Source organism: Tursiops truncatus, chromosome 19 (genome assembly GCF_011762595.2).
Source record: "Tursiops truncatus isolate mTurTru1 chromosome 19, mTurTru1.mat.Y, whole genome shotgun sequence".
Taxonomy (NCBI): domain Eukaryota; kingdom Metazoa; phylum Chordata; class Mammalia; order Artiodactyla; family Delphinidae; genus Tursiops; species Tursiops truncatus.
Genome location: NC_047052.1, coordinates 43,633,956 through 43,655,996, shown reverse-complemented (window position 1 = coordinate 43,655,996; position 22,041 = coordinate 43,633,956). Strand labels below are relative to the sequence as shown.

At 37.3% G+C, this 22,041-nt stretch overlaps 1 protein-coding gene across 6 annotated transcripts in view; it reads right to left on the bottom strand.

Moving 5' to 3' along the window:
• LOC101324695 (zinc finger protein 529) overlaps positions 1 to 22,041 on the bottom strand; it is a 149,742-nt gene that overhangs the window by 11,240 nt on the left and 116,461 nt on the right. For 2 of the 6 annotated variants that reach the window (XR_012328162.1, XM_073796513.1), the window contains exon 1: positions 7,207 to 7,346. The exons of 1 other annotated variant lie outside the window; for it this stretch is intronic. The gene's annotated coding sequence lies outside the window, so the exon portion shown is untranslated. Of the gene's footprint in view, positions 1 to 1,772; positions 1,792 to 7,183; positions 7,347 to 9,890; positions 10,004 to 22,041 lie in introns of those variants that run through there. 3 more of the 6 variants (XM_033844944.2, XM_073796514.1, XM_073796515.1) reach the window with 3 other exon arrangements.

The following is a 22,041-nucleotide window of genomic DNA, read 5'->3' as shown; positions in this document are numbered from 1 at the left end:
CTAAAAAGGAGTACAAAAAAATCATCATTGAAAAGAGTTAATAACTGTAAAATATTTAATGCCTGGCATGTAGTAAACATTCAATAAAGTAGCTATCATCATCATCAATATCACACTTGTAAATTTTCCCACTATTTTTAATAAAATTTCAAAAATATGCAATTTAAAAATAGACTTTATTTCAAACCTAACCTACCAGTATAAAAGAAAGCTCAAATGCAAATAACATCCATGGGTGCATGTAGCTTAAACTGCTTTTAAATGAAACAATGTATACTTTATAAATCAGTAAAGTAAGGGAAAACATAAAGAACAGGTGACAAACAGGACGAAAGACAAACACGTAACATTTGGAAAGCCTAGGATGAAGGGATAAAAAATAAAATGAATAGGAGTATTAATAAGGGCTATGTGGTTAAATAAGACATTTATTTCTACATTTTCCTGAAACTCCATTAAAATGACAATAGGGGATGAAGGGCATTACTCATAAAATCTAAAATGTTGAGGAGACAACAGTGAATGAAAGTATTAGGAAATTTTGAAAGGAAAGCAAATAAAGGACTGTAAATTAACAGCAGAACTGAGTGACTTAAATAAAATGCTAGCAGATGAGGATGCCACTTAGAAGCAAGGTAATCTGTGACACAGCTGTCAACAGAAAGGCACTATAACTGGAGACATTGCATGAGAGTGGAAGGTGGGGCTTATAAAATGAAAGGAGCAGCTGATACACCCAATTCTCCTAACTGGAAAGAAATAGGAATTTATTATCCAGACAAAGTACAACTGCGAAACTCCAAATTTAGTGATGACAGGGAAAGTAGATGAGAGTACCATACTGAAAGAAGTGGATGAGTAAACGTTTATATATAGTATAGGCTCCCAACTTCTTTCTTCTGCTAGACTCTAAGAATGCTGGTAGTTGTTAGATAATGGAAGCGTTCTTGTTTGAAAAAATGAGAAGATCATGAGAACACCTACAGATACTGACATTTGGAGTCATATAAAAGAAAGACTTAAATATCTGACTGAATGCTGCACAGTGAAGCCCACCATTTTACAAGACCCACCCATGGACACAGAGATTACAATAATCTTTCTGGTACCTCAATGTATTAATGTAGAGTTAAAGATCACAAAAATTGGACAAAAGCCATAATGTGAAAGATCAAACAAATAGGAAAAAACAAGGCAAGGAACAGAAGAGCACATACATACAACATATAATTAGTATCACAGAAAACTAAGAGATTATATAGCAATGAAATATTAACAGGATTCTATAAATAAGTGCTTTTGGAAATAAACAGTATGATGCTAACCTTAAAAATTCAATAGGTTGGGAAACAAAATACAGAATATCTCCCAGAATAAAAAAATTAAAAAAAAAAAAAGGAAGGAAGGGAGAAAGGAATAAAGAAAGAGAGTAATGACTGGGAAATTAGTAGTTTAGTGGAGGAATCCAGGAGGTTCAAGAGAAAATATGAAGCACCAGAGAAAGGAGTTTCAGAGAAAATATGAAGAAAAATGAATGCAGGAAATTTTCTGAACCCCATCTTTCATATTAACATGTTGATAATGATTAAATTGATTACATTTAAAATAGGTAAAATAGCTGTATAAAATATGGGAATAAACACCAACAGACACAAGTCAAATGAGTTGAAAGTGGCTGTCTATGTGGAACAAAAACTGTGGGTGAGGAAGAATGGAGCAAGCATAGTTATAATCCTATATGACTTTTAAAAGCCTCTATTTGTTATACTTACAGAGATCTTGAAGACTTGAGCCTTTTAACTTGACTCAGTCTATAATTGTATAATAACTATAGACAGTGCTCTTTTTATCTTCTTAAAACTGAGTTTCACATGGGCTAAACAGCAAAGTACACATATATTTAATGGGAAAGAAAATATGCCAGAAAATAGCCATTTTTACTTCCAAATCTGATTTTGATTTCTATTTTGATTATTGACACTATCGTTTCTTGATACAGAAACTGTCATTGCCATCAAATTCAATTTTCATTTATTTTTCTCCTTTCATTATGCCTGATATACTGGCACCCAAGCCCTTTTCTTGTCAAGAGCCCTTTCCTTGGCCTCTCTCTAAATCCTTTCTTTTATAACTGTTTTCCATCCACTCACTGCAAACCTTGGACATTATCCTGATCTATCTGTCTTAAAATTATATCCTCATTTTCTTATAAATCATTTCAAGAACTGATTAGTAATACGCTGCCACTCATATCAGTGCTATAATTTCCATAACTAGAAAAAAATACCTCAACCTTCACTGCATACCATAAGCAAAAATTCACTCAAAATCAATTATAGACCTCAGCATAAGCATTAAAACTATTAATAAAAAAACTATTAATATAAAAGAAAAAGTGGTAGACTTCATCAAAATTTAAAACTAATTAATGCCCTTCAAAAAACACAGTTAAGGACTTCCCTGGTGGCACACTGGTTAAGAATCCACTTCCCAATGCAGGGGACACGGGTTCAAGCCCTAGTCCAGGAAGCTCCCACATGCCATGGAGCAACTAAGCCCGTGCACCACAACTACTGAGCCTGCGTGCCACAACTACTGAAGTCTGCGCACCTAGAGCCTGTGCTCTGCAATGAGAAGCTACCGCATTGAGAAGCCCGCACACTGTGATGAAGAGTAGCCCCTGCTCGATGCAACTAAAGAAAGCCTGCATACAGCAAGGAAGACCCAACGCAGCCAAAAAATTTTAATTAATTAATTAATTAAAGAAAAGAAAAAAAAACACAGTTAAGAAAACAAAAAGGAAAGCCATAGACTGGGAGAAACTAATAAAGGGCTTGTATCCAGAATATATAGAACTCTTGAAACACAATAATAAAAAGATAAACAATTTAGTTTTTTAAATGGGAGAAAGACTAGGGTAGACATTTCACAAAATAAAACATTTGTGCTCAAGAATGCAGACCAGAAGGATAGAAAACTGGCCTTTCTGCCAATAAGCTTCAATGTATGTCTCAGACATCAAAGCAAAAAATACAAATCTAACAGAGTATATACTTAAGATCCAAGTTGCTCTGGAAGCTACAATATAAGATGGAGATACAGAGATTAGAGAGATTGGGCTAGAAGTGAGAGACAGTTTAATAAAAATGAAGTTCAAAGTTGAACAGTGGATAGGATTTTGATAGATGGATCACTGCACAATCAACGGCAAAGATGCAAAGAATTTCATACTATGAAGGGGGAGGTGAGAACAGTGCAACTGTTACTATTTAAAGCTAGAATAACAATCATAATCACCAACTGTGCAGTGAAGGGAAGAGGGAGACTGAAAATATTTATTGTAAAATGTATAAAATATACATCACTCCTGGTAACAGACAGTAAATAGATATTATCTCAAATCAAAGATGAAGACTAAGAAAATTATGAATATAAAGGCAACCATAAGAAAAAAATATAAACTTTCCAAATTTTCGGGAAAAAAGACATATATTCAAAACAAAGTAAGATCCTATAGCAAAAGATACAAAAGATAAAAGATGAGGCAGAATTTAAAACAGTTGGGAATTCCCTGGAGGTCCAGTGGTTAGGACTCTGTGCTTTCACTGCCAAGGGCATGGGTTCAATCCCTGGTCAGGGAACTAAGATCCCACAAGCTGTGCCACATGACCCCCCCAAAAAAAAAAAATTAAAACAGTATATAAAATAAAATCAGAGAATCAATACCAACCATATTGTTCCTGTCAATAAGTGCAACTAGAATAAAAATAACTATTAAAAGAGCTACGATAGGATCATACAGAAAATTCTCAGGCCTCAAACCAGACCTCCAGAATCAAAAAACCTGTGGGTAGGGCCCAGCAATCTGTATTTCACAAGCCCTTCAGGTGATTTTGATTCATGCTAAAGTTTAACAACTGATATAGCAAAACCCCCCTAACAAGATATGCAAGATATACAAGATATGCATGTAAAACAATATATAAGAAATGGTGAAAATAAAGACTAAAGATAAAATAAAGAAGATAATCATGAATATATAAAATACAGAAATCCAAGATACAAAAACACATTAGCAACTGAGAAGACTACCTCTCAACCTAGGAGATCAAATCTATGAAATATGCAAACATATAAAAAATGGGAACATGAAATAAAAATATGCACTTATTTATAATATAGCGCTAACTAGTTTATTCTGCATCTTGAAAATAGATAGTGAACCATCTTTTAAAATGCTCAGAGAACATTCTCAAAATCAGTCCACATAGTAGGCCTATAAAATCTCAAATATTCCACAAAGTAGAAAAGGACAGATAAAATTCTGACTAAAAAAAAAAAAGTCATATATTAGAAAAATGAAAATCTTTCACGTGTAAATTCCAAAATCTACTGGCTTGAACAAACTCTTTGGTCAAAGAGGAAATTAAAATAAATTGTGTAATGTTCAGAATGTTATTCAGAACACATTGTATATCAGAACCCAGAACCCATAGAACACATTTGAAAATAATGCGTGGAGAAGTTTTAGCATAAATGTTTACATTATTTTTAAAAGAAATAATCATAATAAACATTCCAACTAAGGAATTACAATAAGGAAAAGTAAATAAAAGAAAAACAGAAAAATTAGTAAAGATAAGAAAAGAAATTAATTATTACAAACAAAAATAGAAGTAATAATAGATTCATGAGTTGATTCCTAGGGAAAAACTAAAAGGGAATAAAAGCAAAATTACAAAAATAAAAAATGATTATTTGGGAATAAGGATTGTAGAGATTATTTTGCTCAACCCTATGCGAATAAATTTGAAAACCTAGCAAATATAACCTCTGAAAACTGAGACCAGAAAAGACAGAAAATCTAAACAGAAAAATAAACATAGGAAAAAAAGAGATAATCATTCAGACATTTTATCACCCCAAAGTCCCAGGTATACATGGCTTAAGATGTGAATTTTACTAAACTTTTAATAAAGTACAGTAATACTATATATTTAAAATTTTCCAATTCTTAAATTCATTAAATTTGCAAAAGCATGATGCTCAACAGATCAGGACTAAGTTCTGTATTACTAATAAGCCAAAAGAAAACACAGAAATTATATCTCCTTGGTAATTAAAGCCCCTTGTATTTTTACAGGGATTATATCAACATCCTTCACACATACTTATCAAAACTGAATTTTTTAATACATCTTTAATGGAGTATAATTGCTTCACAATGCTGTGTTACTTTCTGTTGCACAACAAAGTGAATCAGCCATATGCATACATATATCCCCCAATCCCCTCCCTCATGAGCCTCCCTCCCCCCTCCCAAAACTGAATTTTTTATACTGTGAAATGACAGTCCTGAACTGAACTAGGCAACATTGTCTAAATACCAGGCAAAATGGTCCTTTCAACAGCATTTATCTTGTGGTTTAAAAAGTATTTTCAAAGTATAAATCAAAATGCTCTAATGCCAAGCAAACTAACTGTGCTATAATGCCTGAGTTGAGTAGTTGCAACAGAGATCCTATGGCTTACAAAGCCTAAAAAACTTACTACCTGGCCCTTTACAAAATAATTTATTGACCCCCCCCCCCCCCAAACACACACACCCTAGAGTGGTGATTCCTCTCTCCTCTACCAGGCTGGAACAAGGATGCATTGCTGATCCAGCTTCAACCACAACTAAATGATAAAGAGACACCTGGAAGAAATCGGGATCTTAAAGTACCACAAAGACCAAAGCTACCACGCAAATTTTGACTACTCAACACATAACTGATATGTGACCAAGAAATGAATTCCTACATTCCTTAAACCAGCACATTTTGGGGTTTATTATAGTCACTTAGCTTTACCATGATTGATAACACTTTTTAGTCCAGTTTCATTGCTTTACATATCACGTATCTGCAGATGCCAACTCAACTCAGGCATTATAGTTTGAAAGTAGTCTCAGACCCTAAGAAAATGAATGAACTTTTTACAAAAACACATAGCAGGGTATAGTTGCCAACCTCTGCTCTTAACAGGTCACCATTTAAACAGAATACATTGAGTTTGCTTAACATTTGAGCATTTTGATATATGTTACAACTCTTCTCAACATAGCAATCACAGTAATCTTGTCACAGTCAAATCATGTCACTGCTCTGCCTGAAAGTCTCCTTGTATACTCATAAAACATTTAGAAGCATACAATGTTAATAATTGCTGCTTCCAGGGAGCAGAAATGGAGAACTGAGAGCCAGGAATAAGGAGACATATCTATTCTTTTAATTTCTATCAAGTATATGTATTAGAGTTTAAAAATAATAGTACTATTTCTCTTTAAAGTAACAGGGAATTAAACTAGTAGGAAGTCAGCACTCATTTCCAAGCCTGCATTATTGTTAAAAAGCAGGAGGTGGAGAAGAGTTATACTATGATATCTGGAGGTAAGAAGACAATAAGGAATAAGGATAAAGGGGTAAAATTCAACTCTGAGGTATATAACGATAGAAGGAGGGAGAAATGATAGTTAAATTTTAAAGAAAAGAATCTACGTGCTAGTTTTTGAAAGATTACAGATCTATAATCCTTGGCAAGAAGGACTGAATGAGGAGTCTAGGCATATAGGAGTCTATAAAGGCATAAAGGAGTCTAGGCATATAGGGAGAAGTAAAAAATGGAGAATGTTAGTGAGAGGGAGAAGCACGAAATTTAGGCTGTAGAAGTCATAAAATTGAGACTGCAAATGAGGTAGAGAGGCTGGCGTCCGGAATAGAGGTTAGAGAGGCACCCAGTCCTCCAGAATCTGAGAAAAGAGCACCAATCCAGGAAGAACAGGTGGAAATGTTACCTAGGTATCTAAAGAATTCCTAGCAATTTTCACTCCAAAGGATGGGGGCTGATAAGAAAATCTCCTCAAAAAAAGTTTCAGGGAATTCCCTGGTGGCGCAGTGGCTGAGAGTATGCCTGCCGATGTAGGGGACACGAGTTCGTGCCCCGGTTCGGGAAGATCCCACATGCCGCGGAGCGGCTGGGCCCATGAGCCATGGCCGCTGAGCCTGCACGTCCGGAGCCTGTGCTCCGCAACGGGGGAGGCCACAACAGTGAGAGGCCTGCGTACCGCAAAGAAAAAAAAAAAAAAGTTTCAGATGTTGTAAACTCACTAAATAACTGTAATGAGCTTTTATTCCATTCATACCTGCTGGGTTCTTCCTAACTCACCTGGAGAACACCTCCTTTACATTTCTTCCTCAATCATCCATTGCTCTTCTTGTTTGAACTGGTGACTTTAAAATTCGAAATACTAACATAGGACTTGGATGTTACTGCTGAAGGTCAAAGCAGCATCCCAGAATTCAGGCTGAGCCCTTAGACCCTCAAAGGAGTTGAAGGATAAGGAAAGTTCAGCTCCTGGGGATACAAAAGGAAGCTGGCTTGTGAAAAAGAATAAAGTAACGCTGACCCTTTGGCTTAAAAACTGGAGCACATACATACATGTGAGCACATGGGAAAAAAAGTATTTGTAATTTGCATCTCAGGCCAAACTCATTAAGTCATTTAAAGGCTCCATACATTTCAAAAAATGGGAAACAGAAGCTATCGTATTTTCAGAATTCAGGTTATACAGAGAAACTACAAGACTGAGTTGCTAGAGTTCTTTCTCTAGAATCACAACCTGTACGGGTACCTTTGAGCAGGTGTCACTTGTAGCCTTGCTCCTGATTGAACAGTCACAGTCACACTTTTGAGTATCATAATGACACTTTTCTCATAACTGTGAAGTCACCAACCTTGAGTGATATGGATAAAATATAAAGGGAATGACTCTGAAATAATTCATGAATCAGAGCTCTTAAAATTTTTAGAAGCCTAATATTTTACCTAGGTTATGTTACTCTAGGAGAAATTAAATATTTTAAGCGTCCTATAATTATATGGTCATTCAATTCATTGGTTCAGCAAACATATATATATATATATTTCTCACTTATTATATGTATTGAAAAGACCATGGTCTCCAATTTGTAATGGGGTATGACAGCTAAAAGGATCATCTTCCTCACAAGCTTGATCCAATGTAGTATGCTTAGAATCTGCCTGGACAGTGCTATTAATTGATGAAAACAGGTAATACAGAAGTGGGAAAGGATGGAGGCAAACTGCAGGAGGAAAGACATAAGTATGACATTCTGGACATAAAGAGTTTGAAGTTCCTATGCAACCTCCAGATAGTGCTGTCTATTAGGCAGTTGGATATATGCATGAGGAGCTCAGGACAAGCCTAAAAGAGGAATGATCATTTGTTAGTCCTGTGTCAGGTGAAGCCATAGCAGTGGAATTTTGTTGCTCATAGAGTTCTTAGAGGTGAAAAAAAATGATCGAAGTCAGAAACTTAAGAACACTAATATTTAAGGGAAAAACAGAAACGTTAAGTCACTAATGGAGGGTTTTTCTTTTTTTTTTTTCTTGGGGGGGTTGTTGCTCCTTGGTTTTGACCGGAATTATAAAAATGAGAGAAGTATTATGGAAATCAAGGAAACGTTCAAGAATGAGGCAGTGATAAACACCTGAAAAGGAATGGAGTGAACACAGAAATCTAATTCCTCCATCCCAATTAAAAACGGAAGTGTACAAAACATGCAAGCAAAAATGTGATTCTTATCCGTGCCCTAGCTGCTGCATCCCCTCACAGCTATTTTTGTTTTCTGTGTAACTACAAATATACATTTCTATCCCCACTATACACCAAATATACACTTTACTTTCTTCATGTAACAAAATACATTGCAGACTTTTAAAATCTATCTAACATATTGTATATATTTCCATTTGCTCAAGTCTTCTTTTGGGTCTTTCATTAACATTTAAAAATAATCTTCATAAAGGTCTTATACATTTACTGTTTATCCCTAGGTGTTTTATCTGACTTGTTGCTATTGTAAATAAAGTAGTCTTCTTTATAACTATTACTGATTATTTTCTGTACGTATCAAAGCTATTATTTCTACACATGAATTTTTGTACTGTGGTACTTTTCTTTTTCGTTTTATTGAAAAATATGTTAAGTGTGATAAAATACTGGAAGAAATTCTCTTTGTAGATAAAAGAAAAATTTGTTTCTTTACATTTATAAAGGCCATTTCGTTTGGGGAAAACCTGGTCAAATTAGGAGTCAGACTGCCATGCTCACTGACAAACCAGGGAGTCTTAAATCCGTTACTTGATTTCTGCACCAAAGACAGGACAACTTGCTTCCCAATTCCGTCTGTGCTGTGTGCACTAGTGGAAACTACCTCTTAGAGCTATTCCTTAGTCCAGAACTTCTCAAAGCAGCCTTACCAAAATTCCTTCAAAGAATTAAGAAAATTCAATACCTACAGGGAGTCTAGACAACCAATAACAAGTTTCCCGGAAATCTTTCCTCTTTAAAAAGAAACAAAAAAACGAATGCTGATTTTGTTTTCTACTCTACAATGAGTCTGCTTTTAGCCTTCTCCCTTTTTCATCTTTCACAGATACGGATGCTCCAGAGAGATGCATCCTTATCATTATTTTAGAAACTAGAAAAGTGAGGTTTACATGGTACTACCCCACTAAGTTCACAATGCCACCCAAACTCACAAACCTGGAACCATACAGGTTGCAACTCTATAACCCTCTCACACTCCCTCACAACCTTTGTCACCCCCCGGAGAACCCGCCCGTTTCCTTCTGTACCCCTGCCCCCATCCACAGAAGCTTTGAACACTGCACGTCACAGGAGGCGATTCCTCCCCTTCAGTTTCCCCAGCCCGGTAGTAGGCTCCACAAAACATTCCCTTACAGCCTCCCCGACCGGATTCTAAACCCAGAAACCCAGGTCCCGCAACAAGATCTGCGCTTCGCAGAGCCAAAATCAAACTCACCAGCAGACAAAGACGACGAAGGCGAGCCGGAAAGCCTGCGCCTGCGCTTGCGCCTGCGCACTCCAGGCTGGTGAGCATTCCCAGAGGTCTCCTGGGTTCCACCAAGCCTGGGCTCAGTACCGGACAGAAGCAGTTGATGTCGGCCGGTTGTCCATTTTTTTTTGACTGTGGACTACATTTCCCAGAAGTTTCAGTGGTTCGAGTCGGCTTTTCGAGTCAGCTTTCGTGCTTTCTCAGCTCCACCATAGTTTGTGGGACTGTCTTCCTGGTTGGGGGAGTAGTGTACGTAGGCCGAGCCTCAGGACTTAGGTAACACTCTACCTTTGCTAACTACATCTGGAAGAGGGCAGTGATGTGCCTTGGGTTATAATAAGCCCAGTTGAAGCACGCCAGGGTGACTCCAACTAGGAGCCACGGTGCAAGGCTACGCCAGGAGCGCCAGAAGACTCCAGGGCGCGATTCGAGGCTGGGGTGGAGTAGGGGTGAGGCAGGGAGTGATTGTGGGGATTTCTTTGGCAGGGCTCAAGCCCAGCGCCATCTTGTCCCTCGCGAGTGCGGCTCTGAACTACATTTCCCAGAGGCCGCCGCGTTCTGCGGCCGGCGGCTCTGAGCAGAGGTGTACGCGAGCCGGGTGTTAGTCTCTGAACTGTTGGCAGACGCCGCGCACGGCAGATTGGAGGTGAAACGTCCAGAGCTCGGGGCGGGGTGGAGACTGAGTATCAAGTCTGTTCAGGCGGAACGGACGGGGTTGGGGAGGGGAGTGTCGGTTACGAAATTGTGTGTGGCTATGTGTCCCAGTGATGTGTGTGTTATTCTGACTGTGTGTAATACCGTGTGTGTGTAGCTTTCTGTGGATGAATCTCCGTGGTATGATTGTTAATATGTGACCGTGTGTAATACTGTGTGCTGGTGTGGGCTACCTGTGACTGTGTGTCCCTGTGGTGGGTGTGTGGATTGTTTCTGTGGGATCGTGTATTCCTCTTCTGTGCAGGCATAGGGAGCTTTGTTATTGTGCCTCTGTGACTGCGCCCTAGTGGGGATTGTGACTGTGTAGCACTGTGTGCGGAAGGAAGGGGGAGTCTGAGACTGAGGCTGTTAACTTTGTGTCTACTGGTGGGTGTGTGACTATGCAGCACTGGATGTGTGAATTTGGGGAGACTGTGTCAGGTACTGTGTCACATGTAGTCATGTATGAGATACAAGATGGCTCTGCCCCTGTAAAAATCCTGATTACTCTCTATGACGTTGAGGTTGAGATGGAAGACCGGGTCTCCTCTGATAGCCTTCCCCTGGTCTGGGAGGGACAAGTGAGCAAGGTGACCTTGTCATCTGGACCTCAAGAAAGGTTTGTTGTCTCCTTGCCCCATCTCTGTTACCGGGCTCAATGGGTCTGTCCCTTGTGGTGCATAGCCAGTGCACACACCAAGTACTTTTGAGTAAAGCAGAAGCATTTATTACTTGTGAGAAGTAAAGAGACAGAGAGCTAGCTCTCAAAGTACTGTCTCTCCAAAGCTGGACGGGGAAGTTTTAAACCTGGGGGGCATGCATAGTCCTGAAAGGGCAGGCATGGTAAAGAGATAGAGGTTACTCTAGGTTGCCAAAAACTGCAAGCAAGCAGGTGTTTTGGTTGTTTGTTTGCACTCTAACCTTTTTGAAACATCTGGCGTTTGGAACTTTCTGCAATTTAACAGTTTCTGCAAAACAAAGCACACTTTGGTGTGCTTTAACCCCATCCTTTCCCTACTGCTGCTTAGCTAACATATCCTTCTCCAAGAGAGATCTCCAAGGAGGAGAAAATAATGGTTGTGACATCTAAAAGTCGTACATAAGGTGGCTTGGTATTTTCTCTTTGTTTGTAAAATGCTTTATTTTTTCAGGAGGTGATTTTTTTTCTTTCTTGGCTAACTCCTAACAAAGACCCATGAAGTAAACCGGAACCTACTGTTTCTCTTTGGAAATATCTTCCTTGCATTTGTAATTTTAAAAATTAATATGTATGCTGAGTATTCTGATTTTACATATGTACATACATGGAACCATGTAGATACATATATGTACACACGTATATATACACACATGTGTATACATATATATTTTTTAAATACTTTCATTTAAATGACGTTGTAACTTCCCACATAATTGAAAGTTATTTGAGAATATTTTTAATATTAGACAGTGTTGTTTTTTCATGTGTGACTAACCCAATATCCATTCTCTCCTTTATTGCTATAAAAATCCGGATTTTTGTTTGAAGGGGCAGTGTGCTCAGCTTAACAAAAAACAAATAGGAAGGGAATTCCCTGGTGGTCCAGTGGTTAGGACTCCCACGCTTCCACTGCAGGGGGCATGGGTTCGATCCCTGGTCAGGGAACTAAGATCCTGCAAGCTGCACAGCATGGCCAAAAACAAACAAACAAAAAACATGTTTTAGTTTCCCTTATAGTTGTAAACAAAAGCTGTTAGATTGGATTTCTTAGTTCTTTAAAGGGGTGGGGATGCGGCAGGCTCAGTGGGTATGTATTCTTTTGGCCTTCCTCCTTTCTCCTTCCTGCCTGGAAAGTGGATATAGAGCTGCATATGGAGCAGCCATCTTATAACCATGTACTTACTAGGAAAGGAAGCATAAGAAAATTTACGGTATTATATTAAATGAAAATAGGATTTTAAATGGTATATATTGTATGAAAGTTTTTGGTAAACAAAACAAAATTTACCTATAGGTGCATGAAATGTATAGTAGCATTTTAATTCTTTTCATTGTAATGTGGACTGAAATAAAAACACACGTGAGAACTGTGAGTTTCAGTTTTATTTGGGGACTTACTGAGCACTATACCTTGGGAGACAACCTCTCAGATAGCTCTGAGAAATTACTCTGAAGAGGTGAAGGGGTACCCGCAGTTAAGGATACATCTCGGTAGAAGGTTACTGTTAGTCATGAGGAACAAATATCTCAAGTAATGATTTTAGTGCTTTTCTAAGTTTAGGAAGATGCAAGAATCCAAGTTCATTTAAAAATTCTCCTGAAATAATTCTAAATATCTAAGGGCCCATTTTTGCAGAGCACAGAGTGACTCATCCTGAATTCCTTTCAGGATGTAAGTCAGTGAGTATAGTGGCTAAAGGCTTGATTCTTGTAGAACTGGATGGTGTACAACACTTTTTGTTTTACAGTTTCCCCCTTTTGGTCATAAGTTCAACCAAGGTTTGGGAGACATTTTGTGACCAATTTGTCCCATGGTGCTAGGAAGGCTCATTCCTAGGTATGGCGAGGATTTCATTGATGGGCCACTCAGTGTGCTGTTACTGGACTAGGCATTGTTAATGGTAGTCATAAAAGTTTCTGTACCATCTGTCTTACTAATCTGTTATGGTCTAGGAAATGATTCCCTCTTGCTGCTTCTTCCCATATCTAGGGTTACACTACTACAATCATTTTGATCTTATGTGTATATTTAAAACTATATTTAGTTAATTGTTTCAGGTTGCTTAGTCATCATTATCTTTATTGGAGGCTCAGTCACATTTGGTAATGCAAAAAACAATAATTTTATAAAATAGGCAGAGTATAAGTAATACAGCTAGTAGCATTGATAAGATCATAAGTAAGAATTTAAACCAAGAGCTTCCATTAGGTGTGGCCCAGTATATCCCCAGTCATCTGACCCAGTCTGTTCCTTACCAATCGCTATCTTTAAAGGTAATGATATATAAGCATTGTTCATAAGGCACTCAGCCCAATTTCCTAGTGTTATTAGGATGGTTACCTTTAGTATGATTTAATTGTTCCCAGCAAACAAATTGTTCCCTTAAACTTAAACAACCATAGCCTGGTATTAGCCATATAAATCCATCCCATGACTGAGGGAGGGTCCCTCCTAATAATCAGGAGTATATATTCTTTCACTGAAATTAGCTCATTTCTCTGAGCTTGAGTAACTTTAAAATTCGTATTTATGTCCAGGGTCAGAGCAAGTATGATTGGTTGGCCAACTGAGGGGGTCCCATCTAGTAATATCAATAGTGGCCCAAAGAGAACTATAACTTCTTTCTTCTATAATAAATTTCCTAAGGACTATCCAATCATTGTCTTGGAGAGGAGAAATCCACCAAGGTAACCCAAAAGTACTGGACATAGGTAAGTGACCATAAGCCCAACAATTAGATTAAGTTTTAAACTCTGTGTAGAATTTTGCCTGTAATAGAAAACATTTGATTCATATGCAGAAGTCCAAGAGATCACTATAAATAATCATACAAGTCAGGTCTAGCATCTTGGGATAGCTATTTCTGATGTTGTCTTCTTGTCCTGGTGTGTCATTTCCTCTCTGTTTGAGCATTGCTTTAAGGTGAGTTTGAGGTCAGCAGTCCTCTATATAGACCAGTACAGTGTAGGGGCCCATTTTAAGTGGGAAATATGATTCTAAGAGTGAATTTCTTCACTTTTGCTGCACATCAACTAGTTTAAGGGTCCTTTCATCTAGGTTGGAGACAGTCCTTTAAATCAGGGGTCCCCAACCCCTGGGCTGCAGACCTGTACTGGTCCGTGGCCTGTTAGGAACTGGGCCGCACAGCAGGAGGTGAGCGGCTGGCAGGTGAGTGAAGCTTCATCTGCTGCTCCCCATTGCTCCCCACTGCTCTCATTACTGCCTGAACCATCCCCCTCCCCCTTCCCACCCCATCCGTGGAAAAACTGTCTTCCACAAAACCAGTCCCTGGTGCCAAAAGTGTTAGGGACTGCTGCTTTAAATGATGCTTCTTCATATGTATATAATCTCCTGGTTGTAGGTCACAGGGCATCTGATCTTCATCTAAAGATAGACTACTGTGATAAGCTTCAGAAACAAACCTAGAATGTCTTTTAATAATTCAATTAAACTTTTGTAATAACACAACGTAGTAACAAGGAGTCATCCAGGAAGTGAGTCTTAGGTAGTAAACACAAACCCTCAGAAGCAATTAACAACACTAGAACTTAACATACATAGAGTAATATCACTAAACCATAATATTTCTCTCTAAAATTATGCTGATTTCTACCAAAGATAGTCAAATTAAGACTAATTGTTTGCAAAATAAGTTTGGTTTCAATAAACTTAGCCTGATTATTCACATAAGTGTAATTCATCCTACAGGCTCTTTTAAATTGGCTGTGCTGGAACTTTTTATAAGGAATCTCAGATTGAACTTTTAAAAGGCCTCTTAAGGCCAGGAAAGCCCTGCCAAGGACTTGCCACCTGTGATGGGTATAGATTTGGATGAATTCCTCCCTTCTCAGGGTCCCCAAAATAACTCAAAATTCCTGTACCCGTCAGGAGGTGGCCTTCCTTATTTACCTGGTAAGGCTGCTGGGAACCTAGGAGTTTCCAATTTCTGGAGGGATCAGGTAGAAAAGATAAATGTTTCTACTCTGCTTACAAAAGTATAGTTTACCAAATTGCTGTCAGTTATAATTAGCTTAAGGGGGAGTGTTTCCTTATATCTGGAAAACAAAGATTAAAAGCCAGTAATATTTCAGACAAAAAAGTCATAAAAACTATCATTCAGCCCTATGTAGCTAATTCTTTTTGATCTTGCTCTTTTGTTAACAGTTTTATGAAGCCATCAGGGTTTCCATTAGAATTCTTTAATTTCTTACCCAGTTCAGTGGTATGATGTAAAAATTATCAGAAACCTGTACTGGTCAAAAGGTCCTTTCTATGGATCTTCTTGAAGATGAAGCATTTTTATAAAAGCATCAGAGTACAATAACTGCCTATAAATGACAAAAGACTTAAAAACGCACGGTCAAAGATCTGATTACAATGCAATTGGCAAAGAAACTTGGTTACTTCTGTGACATAGAACAATTAAAGATAATAACTAGAATTATGACTGATAACATTATACTAGAACATACCAGACTTTTAGGAATTCCATGTAATTTCTAGAATAGCTATATTAATAACATTTATCCATACAGTATATCCTAAGAGGGTTTATCACCATTCATTTGATAATGCTTCCCATGTTCTTTAATATACCAAATAAGCCTAATTAGTTTAATATCTTTCTCTGGTAAGGAGAGAAAACAAATCTCTTGAGATGTTCCAGGGGACCTCTGGAAAATGTCAAGTTTATTTCAGGTCAATAACACTTCATTTAGAGGTTGATTTTTGGAAAGTTTGTCAAAAACATCAAATAGGATTATAGGTGCTGTGAAACAATACTTTTTCACTTAACTAAAGCGAAAATAAAAGACTTCAAAGGCAAATACAGATAGTTACAACAGATTACTTAAAAGGTAAAGAAACTTTTATAATCTGTTATTAAAGCAGATCATTATTCCAGGAAAACTTTGTCCTCTTAACAGAGAGGGAAACAAATTCTAGTTTTGCACCACCTTACCTTTAATATTAAAATTCACTTACTCAATTAAATTTATTCTAATCTTAGTCCTGATCACACATTAAACTCTTTGCCCAGGGTTTCTTTTCCATTACCTTCTATAATTTCCTTTTTATCTCCAGATTTTTTCCATTTCTCTTCTATCTGACCTCTCTTTCAGACAAAATTACTTTCTTTTCCCTTAACAAAATGTATTTCAATTGCTTATACCTTCTTTTTCCTTGCTTACAAGGATATTTCCTAATTAATTTTTTTTAAATTTATTTTTGGCTGTTGGGTCTTCGTTGCTGCGTGTGGGCTTTCTCTAGTTGTGGCGAGTGGGGGCAACTCTTTGGTGCGATGTGCGGGCTTCTCATTGTGGTGGCTTTTCTTGTTGCAGAGCACGGGCTCTAGGCGCATGGGCTTCAGTAGTTGCAGCACGTGGGCTCAGTAGTTGTGGCATGCGGGCTCTAGAGCGCAGGCTCAGTAGTTGTGGCTCATGGAATTAGTTGCTCCGTGGCATGTGGGATCTTCCCGGACCAGGGTTCGAACCCATGTCCCCAGCATTGGCAGGCGGATTCTTAACCACTGTGCCACCAGGAAGCCCCAGAAGTTTTTAATTTTAATGACATCTGACTTATCAAGTTTTATTTTTCAGGGACCATACTTTTGGTGTTTCTAGGAAAAATCATTGCCAAACCCAAAGTCACCTAGATTTTCTCCCATGTTATCTTCTAGAAGTTTTTGTGTTTTTGTTTTTTTTTAGTTTTACACTGTAAAGTTAGGCCCATGATTTATTTTGAATTTTTTTTAAGTCGTAAATCCTGGTCCAGATTCATTTTCTTAATGTGGCTATCAAGTTGTTCCAGCAGTATTTGTTGATTGTTACATTTCTCTGTTGATTTGTCTTTGCTGTCTTGTCAAAAATCAGTTGGCTCTATTAGTTTGGATCTATTTCTGAGCTCTCTATTCTATTCCATTTATCTACTTGTCTGTTCTTTTGCCAGTACACACTGTCTTGATTACTGTGTCTTTATAGTAAATCTTGAAGTTGATAGTGTTAGTCCTCCAACTTCTTCATCTTCAGTATTGTTTGACTATTCTGGGTCCTTTGTCTTTTCATATAATCTTTAGAATCAGTTTGTCAATATCTACAAAATAACTTGTAATTTTAATATAGCATTGACTCTATAGGTCAAGTTTGGAATACCTGTCATATTAACAATATTGGGTTATGAACATAGAATTTTTTAATATTTATGAATATAGAATATTAATTTATTTAGTTCTTTGATTTCTTTCATCAGAGTTTTCTAGTTCTTCTCATATATCTCTTGTACATATTTTGTTAGATTATTCCTCAGTACTTTTTTGGTTCTAATTAAATAATTATGTTTTTAATTTCAAATTCCTATTTTTCATTGCTGGTGTATAGGAAAGTACTTGACTTTTGTACATTAACCTTATGTTTTGCAACCTTGGCTATAATCACTTATTAGTCCCATGAGTTTTTTGAGCATCCTTCAGGATTTTTACACATTCAACCATGTCATCTGCAAATAGGTTTATTTCTTACTTCCCAATCTGTATACGGTTTCTTTTTCTTGTTGCATTAGATAGGACTTCCAGTACAATACTGAATATGAGTGGTGAGAGAAGATATCCTTCCCTTGTTCCTGCTCTTAGAGGGAAAGTCTTTAGTTCCTCACCATTAAATATGATGTTACCTGTTAGTTTTTGGTAGATGTTCTTATCAAATTGAAGAAGTTTCTTCTATTTCCAGTTTCCTGAGAGGGTTTTAATAATGAATGAGTATGGAATCTTTTCATATGCTTTTTCTGCATCTATTGATATGATCATATGATTTTTCTTCTTTAGCCTGTTGATATGATAGATTAATTGCTTGATTTTGAAATATTGAGCCAGTCTTGCATGCATGGGAGAAATCCCACTTGACTGTGGTATGTAATTACTTTTCTACATTTGTTGGATTTGATTTTCTAATAATTTGTTGAGGATGTTTGCTTTTATATTCATGAGAGATATTGGTATGTAATTTTCCTTCCTTACAATGTCTTTATCTGATTTTGGTATTAGGGTAATGACAACATCATAGAATGAGTTAGGACATCATTCTATTTTCTGGAATAGATCACAGATAATTAGTATTTCTACCTTAGACATTTGGTAGAATTCACCAGTGAAATCATCTGTGCCCGATGCTTTCTGTTTTGAAGGTTGTTATTAATTTCCTCTAACAAATATGGACATATTCAGATTATCCATTTTTGTGTGTGTGTTTTGGTAGATTTTGTCTTTTTTGGAATTTGTTTTGTAACTCATCTAATTTGCTGGGATACAGGTATTCATAGCATTTCCTTATTATACTTTGTATTTCTGTGAGGTTGGTAGTTAAGCCCTCTTTTTCATTCTGGATTTTAGTACCTTCTCCCTTTTTATTTTCATGGTGGTTTTAGCCAAATATTTGTCATTTTGTTGATCTTTTACTTGATCTTTAAAAATTTTTTGACTGTGCTATGCGGCATGTGGGATCTTAGTTCCCCAACCAGGGATCAAACCCACGCCCCCTGCACAGAGTCTAAACAACTGGATCACCAGGGAAGTCCCTTGTTGATCTTTTAAAGAAACAAATTTTGGTTTCATTTATATATTTTTTCTATTATCTCTTCCATTTATTTCTCATCTATTCCTTATTATTTCCTTCCTCTTCTTGTTTTAGGTTTTTCCCCCTAGCTTCTTAAGCTGCAAAGTTAGGTTACTGATTTGAGATTTTTTTTTCTTTTTTAAAATATAAGCATTTACAGCTATAAATTTACCTCTATGTGCTGCTTTATATGCATCTCATTAGGTTCATTTTCATCTGAAAATATTTTTTTAATTTTCCTTATTTTTTGTTTGACCCTTAGGGTTAATTAGTAATGTGTTTAATTTCCAAATATCTGTGAATTTTTCAAATTTCTTGGATTTCTAATTTAATATCATGTGACTGAAGGATATACTTTGTATGACTTTAATCCTTTTAAATTTATTAAGATTTGTTTCATGTCTCAGTGTGTTTTATCCTGGAGAATGTTTTATATGTATATGCTTGAGAACAATGTGTATTTTGCTCTTATGGGGTGGAGTTTCTATTGATGCCTATTATCTAAGTGATTCATAGTTTGTCCAAGTCTTCTATTTTCTTGTTGACCATCTACCTAGTTGTTCTAGCTGATATTGAAACTGACTTTGAAGGCTCTACCTATTGTGAAATTGTCAATTTTTGCTTCATGTATTTTGGAGCTCTGTTTTTATGTGCATTCCATGTTTATTTGGGCATTTTTATATAGTAACTTTAAAATCCTTATAATTCCAACATCTTTGTCATCTTGGTTTGTTTTGGTCTTTTTTCATTCAAGTTGAATATTCCTTGTTCTTGCTAGGATGAGTAAGTTTTGACTGTACCCCAATGATTTGGGTTATAATCTTATGACACTCTGGTTTCTGTGTAAATCTTGCTACTTGTTGATAAGCAGGAATTTAGTCATGGCTCTGTTTACACACATAGTATTTGGAGCCCCCACTGGCTGGAAAGGGAAAGGACCTTTGTTACTGCTTCATTGGAGTGATAATTCACATATTGCCCCTGTAAATGCCTGTCAGTGCCAAGTCGCAACAGTAGTCAATGCCCCAGTTGTACTTACACCCTCCCAATGCATCTGTCAGCCAGGAAATGAGGTGTGCTTCATGGTTCTTGGGCTAAGTTGGCAGTCAATGCTCTAATCACATACATGATCTTTATAGATGCCCATTATTGATGGGCCAGGATGGCAGTCAGGTCTCTGCTCACACACACAGCGCCTGCATATGCCCATTGCTTGGGAGAAGAGGCATTACTGCTGGGCTGGGATCTTAGGCTGTGCACACACAAGGCCTCTGCAGATGCTTACTGGCAAGAAGGGAGGATGGTGCTGCTAACTGTTTGCATAATAGTGTGAAAGATTGGCATTTTTAAAGTATTCAGCTAATGCAGAGTTGGCATTGTCAATAGAGTATTGTTCTGCAGGGCAGCAACCTTCTCAGCCCTTTGGATAGGAAAAGCAAGCATACCTTGTGTGTTTTATTTTTTTGTTAGTGTTTGGTGTTTTGGTAGTTGTTTGCACCTGCTGGTATTTCTAATTTCAAGTCTCTGGTGCTCAGATAGGAATATATGGGGAGATAAAAACAACAAAACACCCAGTCTTCTGCCAGGGAACTCACCACTGGGCTGGGTTGTTATTCGAATCCCAAGGTCAATAGAGTTGGCCTTCATTACTCCAACTTTCAGATTCTTAAGTTTATTTCATGTATTTTTTCCATGGATTTTAAGTCTAATAAGTGGAGAGTAATAGGGCAAAATGTGTTTACTCCATCATGTCCAGAAGTATGGTTTCTTATCTTTGCTCTTTTGCACATACAGGATATTTCTCCCCCTCCCTGCTTCTAAGATTTTCTCTTTGGCATGGATTTTAATCAATTTCGTTATGATTCCCTTGGAGTAATACCCCCTGTCCCCCATGTTTCTTGTGATTGGGATAGGTTGAACTTCATGGACCTGTGGGTTTATAATTTTCATGAAATTTGGAAAGTTTTCAGCCATTATTTTAATTAATTAATTGATTGATTGATTGATTTTTGGCTGCATTGGGTCTTTGTTGCTGTGCGTGGGCTTTCTCTAGTTGTGGTGACTGGGGGCTGCTCTTCATTGTGGTGCACGGACTTCTCATTGCAGTGGCTTCTCGTTTCAGAGCATGGGCTCTAGGGTGCATGAGCTTCAGTAGTTATGGCATGCAGGCTCAGTAGTTGTGGCTCACAAGTTCCGAAGCACAGGCTCAGTAGTTCTGGTGCATGGGCTTAGTTGCTCCACAGCATGTGGGATCTTCCCAGACCAGGGCTTGAACCCGTCTCTCCTGCATTGGCAGGTGGATTCTTAACCACTGCACCACCAGGGAAGTCCCTCAGCCATTATTTCTTCAATTATTTTTTCGTCCCCTGCCCATTCTTTTTCCTCTCTTCTAGGGATCTCAATTACACATAATTAGGCTAGCTGAAGTTGTCGTACAGCTCTCTGATACTCTTATTTTCTCAGTCTGTTTTTCTGTTTCAATTTATATAGTTTTTATTGCTATGCCTTCCAGTTTACTAATGCTTGCTTTTGCAATGTTTAATCTATTAATCCTAGCAACTGTATTTTTATGTCTCAGACATTGTTGTTTTTACCTCTAGATTTGTTTGGGTCTTTTAAATATTTTCCACATTGGTACTTAACATGATCAATCTCTCTTCCTTGTTGGATATATAGAATATAGTTATGACTTTTGTATTGTCAGTATCTATTATTAAATACAAAATCTATTTTTGTCATTTCTAGTTCTGGTTGTGGTTCTATTGATTTTTTGCATTATAGTCATGTATGCCTGCTTATTTATACTTCTGGTAAAATTTATTTACTACAGACATTATGAAAGTTACCTTCAATGTGCTTGGTATTTTTGCATTTCTATAAATATACTCAAACTTTGTTCTGTAATATACTTATGTTACCTGGAAACAATTTGTTCAAGATTTGCTTTAAGCTCTGCTAGGTGGGACTAGGAAAGCCTTAATCTAGTGCTAACTCGCCTATCTACTGAGGCAATAGCTTTTTGAGTAATCTAACCAGTGCCCTATAAATTATGAGGTTTACCACTCTTGCTGATGGGGACACAAACTATTCCTGGCTCTGTGTGAGCTCCAAGGATTACCT